This window comes from Zophobas morio, unplaced genomic scaffold (assembly GCF_036711695.1).
Source record: "Zophobas morio isolate AGI-343-1 ecotype UQ-CSIRO unplaced genomic scaffold, CSIRO_AGI_Zmor_V1 ptg000238l, whole genome shotgun sequence".
NCBI classification, from domain to species: domain Eukaryota; kingdom Metazoa; phylum Arthropoda; class Insecta; order Coleoptera; family Tenebrionidae; genus Zophobas; species Zophobas morio.
In genome coordinates, this window is record NW_026972342.1 from 24,459 (window position 1) to 36,622 (window position 12,164).

Genomic DNA, 12,164 nt, shown 5'->3' on the forward strand with positions numbered 1-12,164 from the left:
AAGTAAAATATATTTGTGCGTTCAAAAAAAAATTGATTGGACATTTAAAAGATTACATAATTAAAGTTTAAACGTTACTGATTTTTATTAACGGACAAAACTCTGGGTCTTAAGATAGATTTGTTTTACGTTCACTTGTAACTAAATTTACCACTTTTTTTTTGTTTAGTTAATTGGCTGCCTAATCCGTTAGAATATGGCGCTCAAACTTACTAGAGATTGTTTCAGAGACCAAGCCTGTCGTTTAGGTTCAATATCCATAGACCTGTCTTGCAAATTAAACCTGGTCGACAAGTGGTAAACAGTAACCAGTAACCTATAAGGGGTTAACACCGATGCCTGTTTTACAAATAATTCTTGAAGGTCTTAGGATACAACATCGCTTTTATTAAAACATTTAGCAATTACTGGATTAGAATTAGCTACAGAAAGTAAAGAACTAAGCTTAAAAATTAATCTTAATTTAACCACAAAATGACCTTTAAAATATTTTAGTAAGAATAATAATTTTCATTTTAGTAAAAGGATTTGCTTTTTAACTGTCAAAATATTTTTAAAAGAAACAAAATTAATACAAATAAAACATTAAAGTTTCAAATTTTTTTCAAAATACACACTTGTATAAAAAAACTGTATGAATAATACAATACTCATTAATAAAAATGTAAATTTTTACTTTATCAGCCATCAACTAAACTGTCCCATAAACGTTACCTTTCCAATGATTTTAGTATTTGAACGTTATCTGAAGTTGTCATGTTGTTATTGAGGCTTTCTACCCTTCTTTTTTATTAGGAAAAAAATAACAATAATAAAGAGAGTTCAAATTAATAATGTTTAGGAGGATTCTATACTTATTCTTATCTTAAATATCAATAAAAAACTGATAGCTATTCTTCTTTAACTTTAAAAATGGTTTTCTATCACTTTAAAAACTAGTGAGTTCTATATTATCAAGCATTTAATAACTATTAGGCTTTCCAAACTTCCTACAAATGTTTTTTACATGATTTAGATTCACTTCAACTACATCTCTATTTTTTCTTCAGCTGATGAAAAATTGAGATTTATAAAAATAATATAATATTAAGTAGCAATAAAGTTTACGAATGCAAACTTACATTTTTCTCTTTGAAAAGTAATGTAAGTGAACGAGAAAAGAGCTGATGCATACTTAAACTTATACCCAGTACTAAATAAATTATCAAGTTATTTACTCTTTTCCTACCCATAGACAACTAGAAAATTACTTCGAATACAAGTATTATTTTAAAAGAGAGAAGAAGGTAATAACCTTTTTAAAGTATGACTATATAAGCTAATAAAGATCTGTTCTTTTTAATAATTCAATATAAATGAGGTTGGATACCCAAAATTTTTTAATACACAAGTATAACGTTATCAAAAGTATCTCTTGTTTATAACTAATTCTATTGGAAGACAAACTTCGTAAAACTCAGTTCTAGATCATATCATTTTGTAAAATATTTAATTATCTAAGTAACAACATGAATAAAAAAAAGAATTTAAAGTTAACTAATCAGTACAATTAAAAAACATGTATTCAATTATATTATTACATCTCAATTATTACCCTTACTATATATTACACAATAATTTATAGTTTTATAAAAATTTAACTTTCTTATTGACAGAATTAGGGTAAAGGGTAACAAACAAACAACAAAAAAATAAAATATTGAAAAAATAAAACGAGGACTGATTATTTATGGTGCGTGACATTCCTATTTACATGTAGTTTAATTTGAAGAGAAAGAAAATTAAAATGTTCGGAAACATTAAAAAAAAGTAGCATGCTATTTTTGTTATAATCTTACATTGTTATGTCTTATTAAATATTACATCAAGCAAAGATTTATGCTTTTAAAATGGATGAAGTTTAAGTTAAGATGTCTGCTACAATTTCTTTGGCCTTTACAAGTCTTACAAAGTAATTCTCTCTTTGTAATCCTAAAATGACGTAGTGGGAAGCAATATCAACATGTTGTACTCTTGCCCTTTATTTCAGGCTTTACCAGTCATAATATTTCAACAGCCTTATTATCCGTGTAAAATTGTATTATTACTTTTTTATAGGTAAAAGGTCCTGATATATAATTTTCTATAGCAATGGTATATACCGCTTATTGAGTGCTATGTATTCGGCTCCACATTAAGACTTTGGTATGTCGCTTTTATCAATATTTGAGCGCCAATGTATAGGACTTCCTACCGTTAATAAATATTATACATCCCATTGCAGACCTCCTATCTAAGTTGTCAGCCCATGAGGAATCCAAGTAGCATTCTATTATTAGTCTATTCCTCGGTTAACCAGTTGAAAAAAGTGAACTGCAAGTTTCTGGTTTGGTATAGATAGACTAAAACTACTTGGTCGTTTTCATATGAACTCTTGTTGTGTAGAAATTTGCTTTGAAGAGTAGTAGCGTAAGGGTTGCGTAGCCTAGTGCTATCAACTATGTTACGTAAAGAACCCATTATACTATAATATTTTTCATTAACATTTTTGTGTATTTCCGCATCTACTGTTCTTAACTCAGGTGTGCAGGCAAAGGTGCCACATGCGTTTATTCGTGTTTATATGAAATTCTAATACCAACTCCTCAACTAAACTCTTCTGGCTCATAGTTATCAAAGCATTTTTTTTTTATAAGATGTATCTTCCTAGAAATCTACTTATAAGCTCATCAAATTTTATCATATATATTCTGCATTATTTTTAAAAATGTTTCTGCATTTCCATTATGCAATCATTAACCATAATTTTTACTCTAAAAAACACAGTGATTAAATTTGCTTTGCATATATCCGTGCTTTAGTAGGTTTTTAGTCAAATTTCGATGTAGTAATCTAGTGGACTCTTTTAGACCATAGCGCCATATTGATTTATAGTGACTTTCCGAGGACCTTTCTGTCGAAAATAAAGATGATATTTTAGGAGATATACCCCTTGTAAAATAAGATCATATATAAGTTTTTGCAAAACTCATGTGTAAGAAATCTGTGGTTATGTGAGCCACTCGACCTGGCATATTATTAATTATTGATAAAGTCAGAAGTAGCCTGAATTATCCTTAGGTATTACTGGTGAAAAAGCCTCTTGATAAAATCTATACCCCTTGTTGAAACCACGTGCTGTTAACCTAGCTCTATAATTATTGTTTTTCTTTAAGTGTAATGACCAGATGGTAGTTATTATTATTTCATCAGATGGTTAATCATAATATTTTTTAATTCAAAACTATTATGTCGTAAAAGTAAAAGTAGTTACATTTTTTGCTGATTAAAGCCTCCTGGTGGTTTTTTGTCTTTCTATTATTTAAATCTTCAGTGATATCTTAGTCATAAGATCTTCTTTTATCAGGGTTATTAAGTGAGATTTATTTTTTTTCTTTACATAATTCTATGTCATTTTTTTGATTAATCACTTTGTTATCATGTTTCAGTAAGATTAAGAGTCCATGTTCTCTTGTTTATGTACTTCTTTTTTTCTCCATATTAAGTAGAGGATATAATTACTTGTTTGATGTGCTATTGCTATAAAGGTTTTAAGTAAGGGGAATTTTCATTCATTTCAAGAGATTTCTAGGTCTTTTTAAGCTGTTAGCATTAAAAGGTAGTTTAAGGGTTATGTTTTCTTGTGTTGCAGTAAGTACATTGGATTTATTTAGTGGTGCACAGGTCTGTTAGGGTATTTAAACCTATACTGACGGGTATCTAAATTTTTAAACCCTTTAAAATTAATTGTAAACAAATTTATATATATACAGAAATGTACAGACGTGACTAAAACAAAAAAAACACTAAAAAAAATTAACACGACTGCCGGTTTATTTTTCGTGAACCTTCATTATATACTAACAACTAAGCAATGAAATAACCTAAATAATAATCATAAAAATTATCTAAAAATGGTAATTTGTGTTAAAACTTATGAACTGGGATCTTTTCCCCTACAAGGTCACTTTTTTTAGCATCGTATATTATAAGAATAATTATTGTATGGGTTAGGTTAATTTTGTTTTTTATAAATTGAGGGTTCCGTGCGTTCTTTCTTATCTTTGTCTTAAACAGGAGTCTCTCTTACATCCTACACATTGTTAATTGTTGCTTTATCATTTGTTTTTACTGTTTTTCTCTTGGTCTACTTGAATTTTATTAAGGGCCCTCTGAGTGGGTAGTTGACCAGAATTTTTTCATTCGATATGTCGAAGCCTTTTATAGTTGGAGCGTAATATGTTGTAGCGGTAGGTCGGTGGTTATACTTAAGGTATTTTGAAAAGGAAATATATTTTAAAAGCTTCTAGATCCTATCATTTTACCAGTTTTTATGTTAAATATTCTGTATTCATCTGCAATAGAGTCTGTAGTGTTGAGGAAAAGATCCCAGTTCATAAGTTTTAACACAAATTACCATTTTTAGATAATTTTTATGATTATTATTTAGGTTATTTCATTGCTTAGTTGTTAGTATATAATGAAGGTTCACGAAAAATAAACCGGCAGTCGTGTTAATTTTTTTTAGTGTTTTTTTTGTTTTAGTCACGTCTGTACATTTCTGTATATATATAAATTTGTTTACAATTAATTTTAAAGGGTTTAAAAATTTAGATACCCGTCAGTATAGGTTTAAATATCCTAACATGTAGGTTTTACAAGCATTATCCCTTTTAACGCGCGGTCGTGAGATTTGCTTTAAAATTTGAATCATACGGTTTTAAAACCTAATGGTTTCTAATGTTTTAGATCGATACACTTTGCGCCATATATACCATTAGGGGTTTTTATTTTTCCTTTCTTAGAAAAATAATTTATTATAAATGTAGCATCACAAAAAAAATTGCATCAATCTATTGAGTCAGGTTATAAAGTTATTGTATTGTCCTTTCACTCATCACGTGGTGAAGAGAATTTGTAGTTGTCGTGGGCAGGTGTATACCTTAATTGTTTAATGCACCCTAAAAGTCCTGTTAACATATTCAGACCCCTTATCTGTGCGAATTTCTTGAATTACATGGCGGTTAGTGTATTGTTATTAAGTTTGGCATTCTTCAAAATTTTTAGGCCAGTTAACAATTTCTTCTTTAATACCGCCTTTACCTTTAAAAAATAGGGTTGTTACATACTTCGATTTAGCATTAGTGCCTAAAATTACAAATAGGTATCCATCATATGAAGTTATGTTCCACTGTAATATATCAATGTAAAGTAATCCACCTGCCCTTCAATTTTGATGAGAGTCTTTAGCTTTGTCACCTTTTGCTCTTTATTTTTTTACCCACCATACAAAGATAGATAAGTGGTAAACGGTGTTATATATGAGGATTGAGGCGGAGATGATATTTGTAACTGCCATGTCTACATTGACAGTGTCCTATTGGTGGCTCATTTACTTCATGTTTCATTATTCTTGTGTTGTGAGCAATATTTTTATCATTATTTAATACGTAGACCCCGTTAACCATCCTTCTTTGTGCTATTAATTGACCTCCTTTTTCGACAATAACCCTTCTTTTACCAAACGATGTAGTATAATTATTTTCATCGAGTTTGCCTATAGAAAATTAGATGTCTAAAGCTGGGGTTATAGATCGCTTTACCTTAGATAGAACTTTAAGATAAACGATCTAACAGGGTTTAAGATTTTTATAAATTGTTTTAATGGTAAACTTCTCACCTTTCATATTCACAGTTAAGTTACTGGACCTAGTGTAATGAGGGTAGGCCCCTTCGTCAACTATAAGACCTACAGATTATTTTTTAACTGGTCAACAAGTTTAGCACATATTGCATAATTAATGTCGTGAGAAAAAAAATTCTTCTCTGCTTTCCTAAAACCGTACTCAAACTCAACTGAGATTTTGAGCTGTCAAGGACTTTAAGTGAATGTCTAGCGAAAGTTGCACAGAACAGTTATAAAGATAAAATTTGAAACTAATTCATTAAAATTTCCAGTTCCTTCCTTTGTACATATACTTACTGATTGCTTTATATATTATTATATTGCTTATATTTTATATGTTTATATTTGTTTATTTTTTTTTCTTATAAAGCAAGAAATACTTTTTTATCGATACTACACAACAAAATTAATACAAAAAATTATTCCACGTACTACCCTTCGCACTAGATAATTTCGCACCTGCGTTACAAAAAAGGGCAACAGCCCAACCATGAATGAACGCGCAAAATATAACTCAAAACATTAACTATTTCTTCCTTTTATTTTTTTCATCCAAATTTCGAACAATTTTAAACCAAACTGAATGAAAAAGTGTCCAAGCGGCCTACAAAAAAATATTAGAAAAAATTTATACATAATAAAAACTTTTATAATTAAAAAAAAAATTAAAAATTTAATTTTCTTTCAACAAAAATAGAAATATATTGTCTATAAATATAAACATAAAAATTAAATAATAACTAAACATCTGGGGAATTAAAAATTATAATTACTTTTTAAAAAATTATAAATTTTTTTTTGCAAGTAATAAGATATTAATAATACAAAACTATAAAATATTATTTATAATTTCTCACTAAAAATATAGTAAACTTTAAATTAATAGAGATATTAATTTATACACAATTTAAAATTTATATAACTCTTCAAAGTTATTAAATGTAAACTTGCTGAAAAGATTTTTTTAAGTAAGTGAGCTTTCGCTTAGTAGCTATTCTATAAAATTAAATGTATAACAAATTTTGTGGCGAGTTTTTCTAGAATGTAATTGCATAAATTATGATTTCTCCGGAAAATGAAAGAAACCAATAGTCTTTCCTTTATAAATTTCTCTCTTAAAATTAATAACATTAAAAATTTTAATTAAAAAACTTTTCAAGCAAATAAAAACGCAAACAAACAAAATTTCCTTCGAAATGAGTGACACACAATCTTTACTATATATAATAAAAATTGTTGAAGCGCTTTAGAGAAATTCTTTTAAAATTTTATTTTCAAATAATTGACCACAGCTGTTTTCTTGTAGTGCTGTACTAATATTAATCCCCTAGCAAATAAAATTTTTTTTAAAATTATACATCAACAACATCAGGTAATGATTTTATAATTATTGACAAAAAAAGTTGAACATATAATAAATTATAATAACTTTGGGATTAGTGCGAATTAAATGTTGCACAAAAATTAACGGCGCGGCAGTCATAATGCGAAATGCAAAAGTAAAAAGTGCTGGGAATCGAAAAAAAGCGGCCAACGGAAGAAGAATTCCAAAGACCAAGCCTAGCCACGTGGTGAATGAGTGTCAATGATAAAAGCTGGAAAGTAGTGAAGAAGTATAAAAATAATTAAGGAAAACTGAAATTTTCTGTTGATTTATTATAAAACAAAAATTAATTAAATTAAAAAAAATTTATTAATAAAACTAAAAATAGTTAATAATTAACAATTTACTTTATAAATTTAAAAAAATTATTAAATTAATATTTTTAGTGTTCATCTTGAAATCAATATTCCAGTGAACCTTTAATTACTTAAACTTCTGTCGATTTATTATAATTTAAAGTTGAATGATTTAAAAATTCTCAAAAAAAAATTTAATTAAATAAATCCAAATTTTTAAAAAAATTATATTATTATTTTTTGCGTTCAACTTAAAATAAATTTCTTTAGAATCTTCAACTTTAAGTTTATTTTCTGTAACCTGTTCAATAAAAAAAATTTCTGCTGACTTTTATATAAATTAAAGTAATCAATGAAAAACTTTTATATAAAACTAATAAAGTCAATCAAATTTATAGTTTAATAAATTTTTTATAAAAAATATTTTGTCAGTATTTTTGGTGTTCATCTTATAACCAATTTTTTTAAAATAAAAATTATAATTTTATTAGTTAATAAAAAGTTTTGTAAGCTTTATTACGTATTAAAAATAATAACAGTATAGAAGGGTCATAATAAAACTGCAAAAGTTAATTTAATTAATTTTATTAAATAAAAAATTTAAATAAAATTAACTTTAATATTTAAAGTCTTTGTCTTATAAAATAATTTTTCTGAAATCCAATTTTTATAATTTTATTTTATAAAATTATTTTGAGAAAAAGTTTTTTAGGCTTTATTATAGATTAATAATAATAAATCGAAAAAAGTTTCACAACAAACATGAAAAAGTTAATTTAATTAATTTTTATTGAATAAAAAATTAAAAAAAAAATAAAAATTAAAATTTTAAAGTTCATCTTGAATTAGTTATTTAATGGTGAAAAAATTTATCATTTCAGTAAAATTAATAGTTAATGAAAAGTTTTGTAGGCTTATATAACTTAAAACTAATTAGATTAAAAAAGTTACATAATAAAACTAAAAAAGTTTATTAAATTAACTTTAATTAAATAAAAATTAAAAAATCTTTTTTCAATATTTTTAGAGTTCATCTAAAATTTATATTTTTTAAATATAATATAAATTTCATTAACGGAAAATTATTAGTTATTTAAAGTTTTGTAGACTTTATTATAAAATAAATTTAAAGGAATTAATAAAGTTCCATAATAAAACTAAAAAATTTTGATTTTTATTAAATAAAAGTTTTAAAAAATATATTTTTGTGAAACACTTTTAATGTACATCAAAATTTTCTAATTATGTAACAAAAGTTTTATTTACAGTATAGTAATCGTTGAGAAAAAGTTTGGTAAGTTAAGTTTTATATATATTAAAATTATTGATTTATAAAAGTTTCATAATAAAACTGAAAATTTTTATTTTTTTATTTTTTTAAGTTCATCTTGAAATCAATTTTTAATTTTGTAATATAATTTTGTTAACAGTAAATTATTAGTTGTTTAAAAATTTTGTAGCCTTTACTACAAATTCAAGTTAATTATATTAATAAAATTTCATAACACAACTGCAAAAGTTAATTAAATATTTTTAATAAATAAATTTTAAAAAAAATTATATTTTTGTCAAAATATTTTGTGCTCATCTTTAAATCAATTTTTTTAATTTCTTAAATAAAATTTTACCATTTACAAAAATTTTAGTTAATATATAATTTTGGATGACTTTAATATAAACTGAAGTAACAAATTAAAAAAAATAAATAAAATCATAGATTATATAAGAAATTAATCTTTTGTTAATAATTTTTGTGTTCATCTTTAATTTAGTTTCTTCAATTTCTTAATAAAAATTATTTTATCTACAGTGAATTGCAAGTTGGTTAAAGTTCCCTTTGACTTTCTTATAAGTTACAGTTAATGATAATAACCATTATAAATTATAAAATTATAGTTAAAGTAAAAAGTTAAAAATTAAATTAAAGATGAACTACAAAATTAATTTTTTTTTTCAATTATACAATATAATTTATTTTAACTTTTTTACGGTTTTATTTATAACTCTTTTAAATTTTCTTGATTACAAATAATAAAAATTAAGAAATATAATCACCTTTTCTTTTCTTAGCAAACTCCCAGGCAGGTGCATAGTTGTTATGCAAGCGAATAGCGTTAACTACTAACAAAGCTTCTTTTTTAATATCATTAACGAATAGTTCAATATCCTTTCAAAAATAATAAAAATTACTTTAGTTTTTTTAAACGAAGAAAAAAAGCCAATAAAATTAAAAAAAAATTATAAAATCACGAAATACAAACTTTAAAGCCCAAATCTTTCCAAATACTCCTAAAAAGTTCATAAGGATCTACATTTCGATAAACACCTAGAAAATATATAGAGTTATATATAAATTTCAAAGCAAAAATAAATGCAGAATTTTAATATTTATTATTTAATAAATTATTCGTACTACAGAAGTTTTCACAACATTTTAAAAATCTTATGAGGATATATAATATTGTTACATACCCGAATTGTACTGAAATTCAAAGTCATGAGCATTTTGAAATTCTTCTGAAGCGCGATTTTTGTTAAATGCAGCAGAAAAAGAATTATTTTTTAGAGAATTATCATAAGTTGCTTTAGAACTTGGATTTTTTAAAACTTCTATTAAAAAATCATTTATAAACAAATAAATTTGTTAATGATATAAGAAAATGTAAAACCGTAAGCATTAGCAACTTTCTGAAACTCTAAACTAGCAGTTTTGTCTCCTGGATTTCGATCTGGATGGCACCGTTTTGCCTACATATAAATGTATCTTATTTTAGAGGGAAAATAGGTATAAAAAAATAATAGGAAATGTATTAAAATTCTAAACTTTTTCAAAGTATGCACGTTTTAATTCGAAAGGAGACGCCGATGGCGAGACTCCAAGAATTTCATAATAAGTACGCGCATCTTTATTTGATTGTTGATTTTTATAAACATAATATCTCTTATTTATGTTAAAAGGTAAAATAGAAGTAATGTTTGGGGCTTGAAAAATATTTAGTCTAAAGTCTGCAGATTTCGTAGGATTAAAAAAGATTATTTTTAAAAATTTGCTGTTAGATGGTTGATATAAATTTCTAGTAACAAAACAAATATTGTTCTTGCAATAAAAAGATGTATAACAATTCCTCGTTAAAAATAAACCAAAACTTTTGCACTTCAAAGACTTCATGTTACAATGCTCAAAGCTACGACCTGCTTCAGGTTTTCCGTAAAACTTAAAATAATTTTAATTATGGAAGTTCTTGTAAAATAAAATTATATATTATATTATTATCTTAGTATTTATTATTTTGGAGAATTCTTGATAGTTATTAAGATTTCTTGATATCCATATTTCTTTGTTACTATATTTTAAAGTAAAAGATCTAAAATAGATGTATTAATTTCTGCAAAAAATAAAAATAAAATTTATCCATAAAAAATATATTTCTCTTAAAAATTTAAAAAGGCTTAATAAAATGTATTTACAAAGCATCTACAAATTATCCGTTCTCCACTAGAAGCACGAGAAAATCACGTACTTGGTTTAGGGACATCTCCCGCTTTTTTGTGACGAAAAATTTAATTAAATTTTTGTATATATAGCCCCTGACTTTCCTGTCAGCCCTTTATCCTTGTGCGGGAGCAGTACCATAGCTGATGAAGTTCATACTGAGGCATGGTTATTCGCTTTTTGAAAACTAAAATCCAAAACCCAGGCTACGCCTGAAACATGGCGGAGTCTAATTTTTGGAGCCGGTTCTCGCCGGCATTTACGATTTTAATCTTAAAGATAAAAAGGGTTCTACGGCTAGGGGAGCTAAAAAAAGGGGTGGTAGGGGTTGCTCCCCCTGTTACTACTACTTGGTGTTAACGTTCCCGAGTGTGATGAATAACATGCATACATACATACAGTAGGAATGAATTGTTGTTAAGCGGGGCGGGGGGGGGGCTTGTGCTGCTGCTTGTTGTATGTGATAATAATAATGAGTTTGGGGTGGTGGTATTTTTATTATAGTATGGGTAAATGGATAATGGATGGATGTTTGTCATCCCCTGCCTATCCCCGTGTTTATTTTATGATAGATATTAATATATAAGGTTTTTTTGTTTTTAGATATTGTTTGTTATTTATTTTTTTTATATTTCGGGGGAGGTGAGAAAGAAGGGGAAGAAAGTGGGGGGAGCCCGTCCGTCCGGTGTAATGTTTGTGTTGTTGTTGCTGCTGTTCATGGATAGTTTAAAAGATTTTTTCCCCCCGCCCGCTTTTTCATGTTTAGCTCTTTCTCTTTAGGGTTTGTTCCGCACTTCTCTAAGCGTTGACGATTATTCCGCTCTTTACCCTCTCTACTTCTCATCAATCTATTTATTTCGACCCTCTTTTTTTGTTATATGTTACTATTATTATAGGCAATTTTTTTTAGTTTTAGTATCTACTTTTGCGAGAATTCCGGTGTGATTGATTTGTTGTGAATGTGTCCCTTCATCGGGAAACCCTAAACTGAAGAATTCTTGCCTTATTTTTTTTATTTACACCATCTCCAGTGGAAAACTACGAAAAACTTTTCTCTATTCTTCCTTTTTAATAAAGTAACTTTCACGCTGGATTTGGATTCTTACCTTAATTAAAGCACTTAGTTGACTTATAACTATAAACAACTTCAAAAATGTTGGACATATAACATACTAAACTAAATAGTAACTACGTCAAATGCAACTCCTTAGGTCTTCTGAGATACGCTTAACACTAAAGTACAGAAAGATTTAGCGCATAAAAAGTACCTTAAGCAAGATGCGAAAA

At 26.4% G+C, this 12,164-nt stretch overlaps 2 long non-coding RNA genes and 1 other non-coding gene across 3 annotated transcripts; 1 reads left to right on the forward strand and 2 right to left on the reverse strand.

The window, feature by feature from the left end:
- Positions 1 to 6,236: 6,236 nt before the first annotated feature.
- Positions 6,237 to 9,697, reverse strand: LOC135146502 (uncharacterized). The gene is made up of 4 exons (XR_010283846.1): positions 9,646 to 9,697; positions 9,440 to 9,551; positions 7,134 to 7,264; positions 6,237 to 6,308 (listed from the first exon to the last, which is right to left on the reverse strand). It is a non-coding gene; the product is annotated as an uncharacterized LOC135146502 (long non-coding RNA).
- A 191-nt stretch (positions 9,698 to 9,888) lies between these two features.
- LOC135146503 (uncharacterized) lies at positions 9,889 to 10,363 on the reverse strand. The gene is made up of 3 exons (XR_010283847.1): positions 10,209 to 10,363; positions 10,054 to 10,132; positions 9,889 to 9,994 (listed from the first exon to the last, which is right to left on the reverse strand). It is a non-coding gene; the product is annotated as an uncharacterized LOC135146503 (long non-coding RNA).
- Positions 10,364 to 10,994: 631 nt separating this feature from the next.
- On the forward strand, positions 10,995 to 11,132 carry LOC135146537 (U4 spliceosomal RNA). The gene has a single exon (XR_010283861.1). It is a non-coding gene; the product is annotated as a U4 spliceosomal RNA (small nuclear RNA).
- The last annotated feature ends 1,032 nt before the right edge of the window (positions 11,133 to 12,164 follow it).